This window comes from Mustela erminea, chromosome X (assembly GCF_009829155.1).
Source record: "Mustela erminea isolate mMusErm1 chromosome X, mMusErm1.Pri, whole genome shotgun sequence".
Taxonomy (NCBI): Eukaryota; Metazoa; Chordata; class Mammalia; order Carnivora; family Mustelidae; genus Mustela; species Mustela erminea.
In genome coordinates this window covers 57666688-57683378 of record NC_045635.1, presented here as the reverse complement: position 1 = coordinate 57683378, position 16691 = coordinate 57666688, and the positions used below count along the sequence as shown (strand labels likewise).

At 40.3% G+C, this 16691-nt stretch overlaps 1 long non-coding RNA gene across 1 annotated transcript; it reads right to left on the bottom strand.

The window, feature by feature from the left end:
- Positions 1 to 5078: 5078 nt before the first annotated feature.
- Positions 5079 to 16277, bottom strand: LOC116583599. Its single transcript, XR_004282799.1, has 3 exons — positions 16266 to 16277; positions 7229 to 7237; positions 5079 to 5144 (listed from the first exon to the last, which is right to left on the bottom strand). It is a non-coding gene; the product is annotated as an uncharacterized LOC116583599 (long non-coding RNA).
- Between the last annotated feature and the right edge of the window lie 414 nt (positions 16278 to 16691).

Here is a 16691-nt window from a genome sequence, read left to right as displayed (position 1 = left end):
TGCCTAGGCGCCCAACCACCGGCCCGCCAAGCCTTGGCGCCCCGCCCCCAGCCATTCCACCCTGGGCCCCCAGCCACGGGGCGGGGCCTTGGGGGCGTGTGGGTTCGCCTCTGCCTGACTGCCCCACCCAGTTCTTCCCGCTTGCGCCTGTCCCAGTTGGTGACCGCCGCTGTCGTTCATCTCTGGACTCCGCCCCAACTTAACCCTATAGCGCCTTACGGTTGGGGCGGGGGGAGAAAGCGAGGAGGGGGGAGGCCGAGAAGAATTTGGGAACCTTGGAAAGGAACTGGAGCAAAGAAAAGGAAACAGAAACTAGAATTAATAGAAATGTTTGCAATTAACTGCAGTTGTTAATAAGATCATCCAGTACTTATCTGTTGCTTTCAATCTTCAAAGAGTTTAACAGACGTTAAACTAATTAAAACAGTTCTTGGTTTGGAATGAAACCATGCCTGCTGTGTTTGCAATCCTGTGGCGCGCCAAAAGAAAAAGGAGACCCAGAAGCCTGGGAGCCAAAGGGAGTGAGATTGGGATGGGACTGAGGCAGCCCCACTCCTAGAGTGAATCTGGGGCCTCAATATAAGAGGCCAAAAGTGCACCTATGCCAAGTGGAACTGAAGTGATGTTGTCCCACGGACGTTCGAACAGTGCCCTGAGATTTCTTGATATATTAATAAATTCAACAAATATGTGTGGGTCCCTTCGCAATGCCACTAGTATTGTAGGAGATAATCCACAGCCAGTGGAGTTTCTCTTCTGCCTCAGCAACAGGAGTTTTGAATGAAGAATATGTGCCTTCAATGCACAACTGGGGAAACCAAGGCCCAAGTGAGGTGCATTTTTACGAGGGTGGTCCACAGAACAGCCAGGCAATATTGGCATCTCTATTTGCAGGCAACTGTTCTGGCCTCTCCACCCCTCCCCTCCTCTCCCTGGAGTAGTCCCTGGGGGAAGTTCAACAAGTCAGCCAAATGTTCCAGATGTACACTGCTGCAACTGCAGCATCTTCAACAGCTGAACCAATGAGAAAATATTTCAGAGCAAAAACCAAAAAAAAAACAAAAACAAAAACAAAACCCCCCAAAAAGGCAAATGTCAGAACAATACACCCTGAAATGAAGGATGGAAAGGATTAGTTGAGTCACAATGACAAGAGTTACTAGTCTGAGATTATAGAGAGCTAAATGTCCATAGCAGGGGAAATCTGTATGCTTCTTGGTCACTGTGTACTCCTATTCCCATGTTATGAATGATTAGCAGTTTTATTGACTTGTCAAGGATAGGCCTAAGACCTAGGCTGAGGGGAAAGAAGAAAAAGAGGGAGATATAGAAAAGAAGACAAAAGCAGAGAAACAAACAAAAACAAAGCACCCAGTGGAAAGGCCAGTCTAAAAACTACAGAGGTCATAAAACCTTAAATATATTAGCCATGGCCGAGGCGCCTGGGTGGCTCAGTGGGTTAAGCCGCTGCCGTCGGCTCAGGTCATGATCTCAGGGTCCTGGGATCGAGTCCCGCATCGGGCTCTCTGCTCAGCAGGGAGCCTGCTTCCCCCTCTCTCTCTGCCTGCCTCTCCATCTACTTGTGATTTCTCTCTGTCAAATAAATAAAATCTTTAAAGAAAAAAAAATATATTAGCCATGGCCAACTTTTCTTCCAGACACTTTGTGAATGATCTCAGTGCTTCACAGAGATCTATTTGTCCCCTCACTGGCCCTTACCCATGAAGCTTAAAGTTTGCAAAGAGTATCATCATCATGCAGAAAAGAAAATGTAAAAGGGCACTTACCAGCTAAGCTAATCGCAAGTCCTTCCTGCTCCATCTGGGAATTCTAGGTGCTTAATCGACTGAGCCACCCAGGCACCCTAGGAATTCTAGGGGGAGCTACAAAGCTGATTTACCTTCATTATCACAGGCTAGGATTTTTTTTTTAAAAAGGTTTTATTTATCCACTTGAGACAGAAAGATACAGAGAGAGAGAGAGAGAGAGAGAGCGTGCACCAGCATGAAAAGAGGCAGTGGCAGTGGAGAGGGAGAGGGACAAGTTGACCCTTCACTGAGCCGGGGCCAGATCCCAGAACCTGGATCATGACCTGAGCCCAAGACAAAAGCCTAACCATCTGAGCCACCTAGGTGCCCCTCACAGCCTAGGATTATTAGAATGTTAAACTAGAAGTCAGTAGACCTCACCTTACCACTGGTTTGCTCAGTCACTCTGATTAAGTCACTGTGCTTTTTGGCCAAAAACATTAGTTTCCCCAACTGTAGCACTTTAACAGCTATGATATTGTGTTTTATCTGTGTTATCACTGGCTATGTTGATTTGGTTGTATACACAGTTCGAAGAGACTGCCCCTGGTTTCCTTAAAGCGAAAAGGAAACAACTTAACAGCCATCTCCTGGTGGTGGTGCTTGAGGGCCTTAATGATCCCAGCTTACCCTCTTCTACTAGGTTTTTAACAGCCTGACTGAGACCTTGGGTTGCACCGTTGCTCTCAGAAGACCTACGAGTTGCATCTGACCTAGAACCTCACTCTGGTTCCCCAGAGGAAGAACATGTCTTCATATGCAATAAGTATGTTGAAATGGAGCAGTCTGGTGAAGAATGTACATGGTTATTTTTTTTTAATTTTGTTTATTTATTTGAGAGAGAACACAAGTGGAATGAGGGGCAGAGAGAGAAGCAGACTCCTTGCAGAGGAGGGAGCCCGATGTGGGACTCAATCCCGGGACCCTGGGATCATGACCTGAGCGAAAGGCAGATGCTTAACTGACTGAGCCACCCAGGTGCCCCTACATGGTTATTTTTTACAAGTGTTTTGAAGTGTTACTTCAGATAGCTTCTATGCTTCCATAAATACCCCATCCCCTACAGCGTGGGTCTCAAAATGATAGCCTACAGGCCACATCCAGCAAACAGATGGATTGTATTTGGTGCAGTGTTGGCTAAAACTTAGAATTAAAAAAATTAATTACCAGCATTTAGAAATCAGGACATTTCACATAAAAAAAATCAGATTTCCTGCTTTTCTCTCTCTAAAAAAAATCAGAAAACCTGCTAACACTGGATCCACATTCCCATATGGCTACAGTAACCTAGAACTAACCCCTTAGAACAATCAAGTACCACACTGTCAACCCATATCCTTCCTCTAGTCTCCATTACTGCCCTTATCACTCATTTACCCTACCTGTCTAGCCCCATGTATTCTAGGAGACAAAAATCAGCTCCTTATCATGACCCATAATCTGCCTTTCCAACTTCATCTGCCACCATCCCACAAGGAACCCATACTCCCACAAAATTAAATTCACGGACAATTCTCACACATCCGTGTCTTTGCACAAACTGGTTTCTTTGCCTGGAATGCCCCCACCTTGGACATCTGATTAACTTCCTCAAGAAGCATATCACATGTTCCCTCTGGTGCAGACCCACAGCTCACTCCAAACAGATTTTCCTTTATGCTTTCATGGTACCCTGAGCATGTCAATAATATCATTAACCACATTGTATTTTTCTTCTTTCACGTTTTCTCATCACGGAACTATGAACTCCCTGATGGTAATAACCACACCCTTTCCACTTCGGTAGTCCCAGTGTGACTAGATAGCACCCACCTCATAGTAGACAGCAGTATTGTTTGTCAACTTAATTGGGCATGAAGTCTGCCATGGTAACCTAGATTATCTAGAAATCTAAAAATGGAAGTGGGCCAAGGGATGCCTGCTAGTACCACTTATGAAGCACCTACTGTGCTTCATAAGTGGTACTAGCACTAGTGTTACTGCCTAACACATTATGGAAAGATATAAAGAAAATTAAACCAAATGACAACTGTGAAATTATCCTCTTTTTTTGTACTACTGTTGGAGTTTTGGATAACCTAGAAAAGTAAATAACCCATGAATTCAAATATAATTGGCTTGTAGTACTTCAAAGGCTTTTTGTCCCATCAAGTTTACCTTCCTAATTTTGGTTGTCTGGGCCTAATATTAAAATAATGTAGTTGTCAATGCCTGAATAATAGACATTCAAAACAAGTTGAAAACTTCTGGCAGAATATGATAAGGTGTTGGCCAAGGGCTGTTATTAAATACCTCTTTGCTCTGGTTAATCTACAGAGGATTGTCTAGGTGGCTCAGTCCGTTAAGCATCTGCCTTCAGCTCAGGTCATTATCCCGGAGTCCCAGGATCAAGTCCTGTGTTGGGCTCCCTGCTCAGCAGAGAACATGCTTCTCCCTTTGCCTCCCACCCTGTTTTTACTCTCTCTATCTCTCAAATAAATAAATAAATAAAATCCTTTTAAAAATCTGCAGAACAAATCATTGAGCTATAAATCACAGAGTTGACTCTGACCCACCTGGTGATAAGCAGATAGATAGCTGGGGGGTGGGGGGACATGGTCTTAGGACTTGGATCCTGGTTTAAATCTCAGCATATTCACTTACCAGCTGTGTGACTTAGGACAGATCATTTTTACCTGTCTTGCAGAGCCTCAGTTTTCTCACCTGTAAAATGGAAATGACAACATATGTTTTTGAGATAGCTGTGGGATGCTATATGTCAAAGTGTCTGGCACATATTAAATGCACAGTAAATATTAGTCCCTGTTCTATAAGAGACTTCCTCCAAAAGGAGATGAGAGGAAAACTACATAGCAATACTCAAGAACATGTAAAAATGCAGAAAAGCATCCACATGCTTTGCCCTTGCCAAATGCTTGCTCTCTTCTTTTTGCATTCTTGAAGTTGAGATAAGACCCTTATGATCTCATCATCCTCTCCTGAATGCTTGATTCGTGTATCATGTATCAAACTTCCTCCTCTCCTTTTTCACTTGAATATCTAATAGACATCTTAAAATCAACATAACCAAATCCAAAGCCTTTCTCTCCCAAAATGTGCTTCCCTTGGTCTTGTGCATCTCGACAAATGCAAGTCCATCCTCCCACTGCCCAAGGAAAAACACTGTGAAGTTATTCTTGGACGCCCCCTCTGTTTTTTAGAGAGAGAGAGAGGGAGGGAGAGAGAGAGAAAATCCCAAGCAGGCTCCACACCTAGTGTGGATCCTGACAGGGTGCTTTATCTCACAACCTTGACACCATGACCTGAGCCAAAATCAAGAGCTGGATGCTTAACCAACTGACCCACCCAGATGCCCCTTGATCCTCTCTTCTTTGAACACCTCACATCCAATCTGTCAGCAAGTGCTGCCTTCAAAATATACTTAGGGGATGCCTGGCTGGCTCAGTTGGTAGAGCACGTGACTCTTGATCTTGGGGTCATGAGTTGAACCCCACATTGGGAGTAGAGGTTACTTAAAAATCTACAACAACCAAAACAAAATATATCTAGAACCTGACCATTTCTCATTACCTCCTTATCACCACCATCATCCAAGCTCCCATGTTCTCTTACCATATTACTACTTTAGCTGTCTCCCAGGTCTCCATGCTTTTTGCTTTTGTCCTTGTCATCCTATATTCTATTCTCTACCCTATCAGAGGCTAACAGAAAGTCAGAGGCTTTCTGTTAAAGTGTTAAGGGAGAGCCTATCAATCCTCTGTTCCAAGTCCTCCAATGGCTCCCCACCTTCTTCAGAGTCCCTGCCTTGGCCCTGCATGATGTGAGTGATGGCCACATACTGGGTTCCTCTCCTGCTACTGTTCTCCTTGCATTCTGCTCCAGACACATTGATCTCTTTGCTCTTCCTTGAACTTGCAAAACATGCTCCCACTTGAGGGTCTTTTTATTTGTCTTTCCTTCTGCCTGGAATGCTATTCTCCCAGATAGCTATGTGACTTCTTCCTTACTTCTTCCAGGTCTCTTCTTAGGTGTCACCTTAGAGAACCTTTCCTTGACCAAATTTCCATCACTCTCTGTCTTCTTCCTTTGCTATGTTTTCCTTCCTAGCACTTATCATCATATGACATATTATACATGCATGTGTTTATTGTGTGACTCCCCTGAAGCTACAGCTAGACTACCAGCTCCATGAGGGAAAAGAATTTTGTCTGTTTTTGTTCACTGTTTTATCTATTAGACCAAGAACAGTACCCAACACATAACAGAATCTCAATAAAGGTTTGTTGATGGAATGACTTCATCCTCCAGTGGCATAAGAGAAAGGAGAAAGGAGGACTGGTCAGATGTGTTACAACATAGGCAAGGAAAAAGTCCTATGAAAACTTCCAGCATAGTAAAGTAGAAAGAATAGCTCTCTCATTGTATATGAGGCAACTTCCCTCAGAGAAAGACATGCAAAAGGCCACACAACTAACTAGAGGAGGGGGTAAGGAAGGAAAGGAATATTGATTAAATATTTATCTCCTGTGTGCTAGCCGTGCTCATTAACTTCTGTGGGAGGTCAGTATTATGAACATTTCACAGATGAGGAAACTGAGGCATTTAAGAGACAGGCTAAATAACTGGCCCAAATTCATATAGCCACTAGGTAGTAGTCTGAATTTGAAATCCAAGTCTGACTGGCTCAAATGTTCCATACTCAGTTCTCAAACTTATCTCCCAACTATAGACAGATCCAAAATTCAGCCTCATAAAGCTAGACATGGAGAGACTGCGAGATTCCTCTAGTGGCAGTGATAAATCAGCTGGAAGTCAGAGTTTCTTCTCCCATCAGCCTGGCTGCTACTGACACAAGGATACCCCAACTCTAAGGCTACTGTACATACTATTATTAGATGAATGTGCTTAAATCTGGGCCCATCAGGTCATTCTTCTGTACAGTAACTCTTAATAACTTCTCCCTTCCCTTACTATTTAATAGTAATCAAACTTCTTATCCTAACATCAAAGGCCCTCCAACGTGGCTAGATTGAAACTATCATTCCAGCCATGCTGTTGCTAGGCCTTGATAAAATATAGCCTCTGCATAGCTGTCACTCTCATTGTCCAGGAACAAAAGTCTACATTCCTGCTGTTTTACCATTTGCTAACGTTACTCCCCCTTCTTCTTTCCAATATCATGTCCATTCCCCTTTGCCTACTTAAAATCAACACATTCTTCAAAGCCCCAGCTCAAGCCTCCCCACCTCATCCTGCCTGCCCACAGTGCTCTCAACTAGAATACTTTCCCTTTACAACTCTGGCACTCAGAATATACCACTCACAATTACGAATCCTTCTGCCAGTCTGTGTGACTGTCTCACTTCTCCCAAATTATAGCCAATGCTCTTCAAAGGGTGGGAATTTGTCTTAGCTCCCACGTGGCCTACCTCAAGTAGGTGATTCCCAAATCTTTGTTAATGACTAAAGACTGCAGAGATTAATTTGAGCAAGGGTTTGAAGGCAGAAGGGTTTAATGGAGAGAAGACAAATGTTCTAGATGATAAGTAGAATAAAATGGAATGCTGAGCCCATTTCATATTGAAGAAAAACTAAAACACACAACAAAGAAGGGGAAGGGCAGCAGACCTCTAACTTGCTGGAGCCATTGGCTGACATAGGAATGTTTCCAGAAATCCATGAAGCAATGATAAGGAGATGAAATTTCTTGCTGGAATATTCATTTTTGCAATGAAGTCTTTGGCTACTCATGGGTGGCTGAGCATATGGGGAGGCTCTCACTTCATGAGAGGAATATTTCATTCAAAAATAGAAAACCTTGTTATTGGCAGAAAGTCATTTGCATTCATCCCCTGCAATGTGTGTCAGTCCCACCATTCAGGCCACCAAGTAACCTAGAAACAGGCTGCATATTCTACAGAGCTATTGCTACATGTTATATCAGGATTATAGTGAGATCTCAGATTTAGTTTTTGGCAGAGTAGGGCTTTAATCTTTGGCAGAGAGTTTCTATAGGTTTTCCCATCCTCCAAACAACTATGTGTGGTATATATAGAGTGGCCATTTGCCTTCATTTAAAAAGGGAGGAAACTGAAGCCCTCCGGGATAGGATGACTTGTCCAAGGTCACACAGTCAGGGTACCTGACTCAGCCTAGGGTTCTTTTTTATACTAAACTGTCAAAGGCCACCACACTTATGTTTGCTAGTTGATCTGGCCAAAGAGTTTATTGACCGTGCTCATAATAGACATCTCCTCATCATGAGAATTAGAGAACAGATTAAGGGATCTGAGCCAGAGAGAGTCAGGGACCCATGGGATACAATACTGACACTGTGATAAGCAACCCGAGACAGGACTTGGAAGACTTTAGAGTTATAATAAGTTTCCCAATCTTGCACCAGCTTCCCTGTCCTACTAGATTATATTGAAGGAGTACTGTTGGATTTGTGTGGTTTAAGTATTACATTCATTCAACAAATATTCATAGACTGCCTACTGTATGACAGATACCATTTTGGATGCTAGGGATACACCAATAGACAAAAAAAAATTACCCAATTTATAATTGAAAAGTAAGAACTCTGTTTTTCACATACAATTTAATAGCAAAGTGCCTTTAAATGGCCTTATCCCTCCTTCCACTACACCTCTGAGCTGGGCCAAACTCTTAGGTACACTCCTAAGTGGGTCATATCCTAATAGTTTCAGGATCTCCAAACATTGAGCAAAAGGTATAACTTATACTAATTCAAAGGCTTTCCTCCAAATAAATCAGGAAAACTAGTGAATGCAGCTCTGGTTTAAGAAATACTAAGTAAACGGTCTATTAGAATGTGCATAACCCTCATATCTGCTTAGCACTTGCTAAGTAAAAGCCCAGGAAAGGAACTTACAAAGTAACCATTTGGCTCCTGGAAGGGTGGGAAACATGGGAGTCTGGGTCTAAGGTCAACAATCAGTGCCTGAAGATAAACTCTGAGTTGAACTGGAGTGTTAGGGCATCAGTGTCTAATAAGAAACTTGTTTGTGTCTGTATGTGTGTATGATGAGTAAGAGAAGGTATGAGAGGATGCTTTGTAAAAGAGAAAGTGCTATATAGATTAAGATTTTAAAATAATAACTACCTTGGGACACCTGGGTGGCTCAGTCGGTTAAGCATCCAACACTTGGTTTTGGCTCAGGTCATGATGAGACTGAGTCCCTGCCATGGGGTTCTGTGCTCAGAAGGGAGTCTGCCTGAAGATTCTCTCTGCCCCTCCCCCAACTCATACGTGCACAGGCACTGTCTCTCTCTCTCTCTCTCTTTCTCTTGCTCTCATTCCCAAATAAATAAATAAATAAATAAATCTTTAAAAAAGAGTAATAGCTGCCTTGTATGTGTCTCTAGTGTGTGCCAGATACTATGCTAGGCAAAATCACCTGTGTTTATCTCACTTAAACTTCAGTAACAACTTTTTGAGGTAAATTGCTTATTTTTCTACATGTTTAGAAAAATGAGCCTAAAGAAAAGTGAAATAACATGTCTAACGCCCCCCCAACTAGTAAACGGTAGTGTTAAGATTAAAATGCAGGTCTGTCCTAATTGAAAAGCCCACATTTTTTTCCATTATGCCATAATAAACAATATATTTTACACACTCAGAAACCCAAGAAATAAGGAGTTTTGAGAGAATTTCAAGCTGCAATCTATTAGGTAATAGATGGTGCTACCATTTCTTTTTTATTATTTAAATTCAATTAGCCAACATATAGTACATCATTAGTTTTTGATGTAGTGTTCAATGATTCATTAGTTGCATGTAACAGTGCTCATCATATCACGTGTCCTCCTTAATGCCTAAGCCCAGTTATCCCATTCCCCCACCCACCTCCCTTTCCACAACCCTCAGTTTGCTTCCCAGAATCAAGAGTCTCTCAAGGTTTTTTTTTCCTTCTCTAATTTCTTCCCATTCAGTTTTCCCTCCCTTCCCCTATAATACTGTGCACTATTCCTTATATTCCACATATGAGTGAAACCATATAATTGTCTTTCTCTGACTGACTTATTTCACTTGGCATAATACCCTCCAGTTCCATCTATGTTGATGTAAATGGTAGGTATTTATCCTTTATGGTGACTGAGTAATATTCCACATATGAACCACATCTTCTTTATCCATTCATCTGTTGAAGGACATCTCAACTCCTTCTACAGTTTGGCTATTGCTGCAATGAAATTGGGGTGCATTTGTTCCTTCTTTTCACTACATCTGTATCTTTGGAGTAAATACCCAATAATCTAATTGCTGGGTTGTAGGATAGCTCTATTTTTAACTTCTTGGGGAACCTCCATACTGTTTTCCAGAGTGGCTGTACCAGCTTGCATTCGGTGGTACCATTTCTTCATCCCAATATAATATTACAGTCTAATGGGAAGATTACAATACTGCAGTCAAGCCAAACTGATCTTGAAAATAACAAAACCGAATAAGAAAACCCTAGCAGCAGAAAATAGGGACTCAGGAGATTAGATAAAATAGCACCAAGGAGAAATGGCAGTTTGTGTGGTGGCAGAGGGAGTTTGCAAAGTATTACCACAATTAGTCTCAGTGAAAACTTCCCAGAAGGCCTTGTATTGGTTCTTTCATTTGTATATTTGTAATTTCATTCATTTATCTTTCCACCTCTAAAGAGTTATTGTGCACTGGCTGTAGGCATTCATGCTCACAGAACTTCTGTGAACATTGTGAGCAAATGCGTGAATACTCAGGAGCCCCAAGTCAGCTGGTCATAGGTCTGCAGCAGTCCTGACCACCATCTTAACCCGTCTTTTCATACAAGTTCAGCTCAACTCTGTCCACTTAGGGATTTTGTTTTTTCCTGTTGGAACCTATCTCTAACTCTAGGAAGACAGGTTTTGCTTGACTGAAATATGCTTTATAGCAATGGCCACTGAAGAATAAGCTTCAACCAACTGAGTCTGGAGGAGGGGTCTGGAAGTTGAGCTTTAACTAGCACCAAACAGAAAGTTGGATCCTTAGAAGCAGAATTTGGGACACCAAGTCATGTCCAAGGAAAAGAAGCTGCCCTTAGGCATGTGCCAAACTACTTGACAAAGGAGGCTGGTTTCTGACAGGGAAGAAGGTGGCAAGCCTTCTAACCCAGAAGTTAGATGATTCTAAGTGTCACTATTACCCACCCTTGGACCCAAAGTTCTTAGTCCTGCAAGACTAGATGTGACATCCCTAGTTTAACAGAACTTCACTTTGTTTAACCTTTATAGTTCCAAAAATCATGACCATTTTCTTTTCTCAGCCTCTATAGCTGATTTAAGAAGTCAGAACTAGAAGGCTCTTTGGAGGCCACCTAGTTCAACCCATCCATTTTTTTTTAATTTAAATTAATTTTTTATTTTTTATAAACATATATTTTTATCCCCAGGGGTACAGGTCTGTGAATCACCAGGTTTACACACTTCACAGCACTCACCAAAGCACATACCCTCCCCAATGTCCATAATCCCACCCCCTTCTCCCAAACCCCCTCCCCCCAGCAACCCTCAGTTTGTTTTGTGAGATTAAGAGTCACTTATGGTTTGGAGAAGAATAAATGAAACAAGATGGGATTGGGAGGGAGACAAACCCATCCATTTTTTGAAAGAGGAAAATGAAGCCCAGAAAGATCAACAATCATGCCCATTGAGTTAATGAATTAACTAGACTAGAATCAATTGTTCCTCCCTGTTTTCCCCCTAAACCTAGCTTATGTATCTATACCTGACAATCTTAAAGCATTTTCTTTCTTTTTTTTTTAAGATTTTATTTATTTATCAGAGGGGGTGGGGAGAGAGCAAGCACAGGCAGACAGAATGGCAGGCAGAGGCAGAGGGAGAAGCAGGCTCCCCGCTGAGCAAGGGTCCCGATGTGGGACTCGATCCCAGGACACTGGGATCATGACCTGAGCTGAAGGCAGCTGCTTAACCAACTGAGCCACCCAGGCGTCCCTTAAAGCATTTTCAAAGCACATGAATTACTTTTGTTTAACTTCTGCTGAATTCAAAGTATGAAACAAGAAATTGATTGGAAATCATCAGTCTTGCTTCTGACTTCTAGGTCTATTCTCTACCAACCCCAAATAATTTGCCCAGTTTGTACTTTGCCCTGAGGTAGTCCTCCATTTTACCCAGTCTTATTCCTGTAATCAACCTGTTGAATGCAAATCCTAATCTTACCTTGACTGTCTCAAAATCTCCCCATAAAAAGGATTGTGCAACTGATCTTAATTTTTTAGTTAATAACATTTATTTTTGAGGAAGCAGCTGCTACTCTGCCCCTTAAATGCACTCTTAACATTTTTAAAGTTGAGGAAGAAATGAAAAGTTTCTACTACAAATGGTTTCTACATAAAATTTCCCTTTTGGAAAGGTCCCCACTGGCAAACTACCACTTGACTTATTATAAGAAGCCCTAATCTCCAAGGGGGTGATCAGACATATTCTGGACAAGTCAGGAAACTTCTTTCTGCAGAATCTGATGAGGCCAAAAACTTGATGTCAAAGTAATTTGCTTCTTCCAAATATGTCTTTTGGGAAAGCTAGTGAACAGAATTCTGAGAAGAGCTGGCTGGAGGAAGCATTAGTTGAAGTTATAGCTAACATAGTTGTTGTTTTGAATTCTCCTTTAGAAAAAAGTTAAATTGAAAATGTCATAGTGAACAGAGCTGAATGCTTCCAGCTCAAACAAACAGGAAAATAGAGAAGCCTATTTGGGCGTATAGAAAGGCAAACTAGTGTTGAAGCATAATTTTTTAAAGGTAAAATCATGACTCTTATGCAAATATAAAAGGAACACATGTCAAACATTTTATTTAACTCATTAATTAATGAGAGAAGCTGTAAGATGTACAACCAATTCAAAGGAAAATTCAAAGGACATAGATTCCCACAGGTAATTATGAAAGCTGGAATGAATTTTCAAATAGATGCAAACTGGTCAATCTCCATGGGACAATAACCAATTACATTACACCAGACAAGATTCATTTGCACTTCTATGGATAAGAACATTTTGCATTTCTATTGGTTTTCTACAATTTATTGAGTTGTTGAATAGCTCAAAGCCAACAAAAAGGCTGTAACACAGAAGAGTGCACAGGTCAGGAAATCCGGTAATCTTTTTGTCCATTCAGTCTTTCACAAATTTCCTTGACACTAGAAGAACTGTTGCAATAAGACTGCTTTAAGGTCAGCAGGCTCCATAACCCTTGGGGCCCTGATTAGGAGGCAGCCAGGAGGATGGCCTAAGAAAACTGTTGGGAGTGTAATTTGACACTTACAAGGGAATTAGCAATGACTAAATGATTGAAGATATGAAGGGTGGCTTTTCCAAAGCCTCGGGAGCTAGAAAATCTGACAAGTGGAGAGATCCACCCATGAGACTGAAAGCAGCTGGTGATGGCTTGAGAAGGTCGGTTTAAAGGAAAACACATGGCTTTCTTTGCTACTCTATCTTGCAGGGCCCAACTCATGACATCTGGTTGAAATACAACACCTTGACTCTTGCCTAGCAACAAAGTACAAGTAAATACAATCCCCATGAACAGGCCCACTGGGAAACTTCAGGAACACATTAGGGAGGATTGTGAAAAATTCTGCCAGTTTTTCTAGCACTTCATGTATTGTGTAACTGATTTTCTATTAAGTGCCTATACACCTTCTGGTTTTATGTATGCCTAAAAACCAGTAGAAGTCCAGAAATCCAAAGAAAACTGGAGACTTTTCATTGGCAGTTTTATCCATTTTTTGGCAATACTCATCAACTTGCCTTTTTTCTCATTCCTTCATTGACTAGCTTGGAGATACCTGGCATCCTGGAATCTCTTAAATAGTATGGAAGAACAATGTATGACATAGGGTAACATGAACACTTTTGAAGTTATCCCTTCCCTGCTCTCCTCTCCATCAACAACCTACTCCATTAGGCAACTGTGAAAGGTATGGAACAGATAATTTACACACACACACACACACACACACACAGAAAAGAAACCCACTTGATTATAATTCAGGAGCTACCCAAATCTAATCCCAGATTTAGATATAATCTAAAATTCCTGTGGTTCTCAGATGATGTGATTTAACACATTCAACCATACTGGTACTAAAGAACAATAACCATTTTGTATTTATTAAAGCAGAAAATATTATCAACCATGCTGTTGGTTTGGTTTGGAGGGAGAGGATAGAAAGAGATCTACATGTGTCCCAGCAGTAGGATAAGCTAGGACAATTCTTTTGAAGGGCAATTTGACAATACATATCAAAAGTCATAAAAAAATTCATGCCCTTTCACATAACAATTTCACTCCTGGAAATTTTTCAGTAAGGTAATCAATTCAAAAGAAAGACAAAATTAGGACAACTGGGTGGCTCAGTTAAGTTACTGCCTTCGGCTCAGGTCATGATCCTGGAGTCCCAGGATGGAGCCCTGCATTAATATCATGGAGGACAAGGGGTGTTAGAGAGGAGAAGGGAGTTGGGGTAAATTGGAAGGGGAGGTGAATCATGAGAGACTATGGACTCTGAAAAACAATCTGAGGGGTTTGAAGTGGTGGGGGGGTGGGAGGTTGGGGTACCAGGTGGTGGGTATTATAGAGGGCACGGATTGCATGGAGCACTGGGTGTGGTGAAAAAATAATGAATACTGTTTTTCTGAAAATAAATAAATTGAAAAAATTTAAAAAAAAATCCCTGCTCAGTGGGGAGTCTGCTTCTCCCTCTGACCCTCCCCCATCATGCTCTGTCTCTGTCATTCTCTCTCTCAAATAAGTAATAAATAAATCTTAATTTAATAAGTAAATAAATTTATTTAAATTTAATATTTAATTTAAATAAATTAAATTAAATTAAAATAACTTAATTATTTTTATTACAATTAAATTAAATTAAATTAAATTAAAAATTAATTAAATTTTTAATTTAAATCAAAAGTTAATTTATTTTAAAATAAATTAAATTAAAATAAATCAAATTAAATAAATTCAATAATTAATTAAGTTAATTAATTAATTAAAATTGATTTAAATAAATTTAATAAGTAAATAAATAAAATCTTTTAAAAAGACAAAACTATACATACAAAGCACATTTTATATGCCATTATGAATAATCTCAAAAAACGTAATAGCCAACTAACCAACAAAATAAAGTAATTAAGTGAATTAAGATACATATCAACTGGAATATTATGTAGGCAATAAAAATCATAATTCTGAGAACTGTAATAAACATAGAAAAGCCTAAATACAGTAATATTCAGAGGTTAAGAAGCAAAAATAAAACATACAACTGTATAGACTTTTTCACTGTAATGCTATAAAAACGTATCTCCAGAAACAACTGTGTTTGGTAGTGAGATTACAGGATAAAAATGATTTCCTCCAGGTACCTGGGTGGCTCAGTTGGTTAAGCCACTGCCTTTGGCTTAGGTCATGATCCCGGAGTCCTGGGATCGATTCCCTTATCGGGCTTCCCCTGCTCTGCAGGGATCCTGTTTCTGCCTCTCCCTCTGCTTGTGCTCTCTCTCTGTCAAATAAATAAATAAAATCTTTCAAAAAATGATTTCTTCCTTTTTCTCTTATGGAGTATAGTTTAAAAAACAAGTTTAAAATAAATTTAAAGCAAATAAATAAATGAAATTGTGTTGGCCTAACACCTAGTAGCTTAATGCTGCCCTTGGGCTGCTCCCTGGGCTGCCCTTCCAGAGCTACCAGCTCCTGCCATCTGCTTCTAATCCCACAGGAAGGAAAGGGAAAAAAAGGAGTGTTGCTAAATGAGAGGAATGCAAGAAATGGATGTGACAGTCAGAAGACTTATTACTGCTGAATGCCTCAGTTTACTATGCTGAAGAAGTTGAGCATTTCAGTGGAATAGGTTCTCCTCTGTGACTCTATTTAAATTTATTTAACAATAAAATACATTTATTTTCAGCAACTGTAAAAATAAGTATTTCTTTTGCAGAGGACATAATAGTTACTTTTTACTTATTAAATGTTACTTGAATAGAAGTTATAAGAATAAAGACCATTTAAAAATCATAACATTCATAATTACATCACATAATCAATTTTCCCTTTCTGACTGTTACCTGCAATGAGCATATGATTTGTACATACTGCAGTTATCATACACATCCTATTTTGAATCATGTTTTCTCTAACCATTATATCATAAGCATGTTTTCAATTCTATAGGAATGTTTTCATTCCTGTTACCATTTTAAAGTGGGTTTTTTTTTTTTAAAGAGAAAGAGAGCATACATGCATGTGCTACTGGGGGAGGGGCAGAGGGAAAGGAAGAGAGAGAATCTCAAACAGGCTCCACGCTCAGCTTGGAGCCCAATGTGGGACTAGATCTTGTGACACTGAGATCATGACATGAGCCAAAATCAAGAGTCTGATGCTTAACCAACTGAGTCACCCAGGCGCCCTATAGTTATCATTATTTTAAAGATCTTTAAATTTATTTATTTGTCAGAGAGAAAGAGCACACAAAGAGAGGGAGGGACGGGCAGAGGGAGAATTAAACTCCCTGCTGAGCAGGGTGTCTGATACAAAACTCGATCATAGGACCCCAGGATCATGACCTGAGACAGAGGCAGATGCTTAATTGACTGAGCCACTAAGGCATTCCTAGTTATCATTTTAATGACTATATTGTATTTCCTACTCTTGTGGATCATTATTGATTAAACCGAGTCCCTAATGTTGGTCATCCTGAGTTGTTTCCAATTTTTTGCTAGTCTATATTTCCTTCTGATGAAGAGGAAAGAAGTTCTTTTTTTTATTTTTTATTTTTAATTTTTTTTTAAAGATTTTATTTATTTATTTGACAGAGAGAGACCAC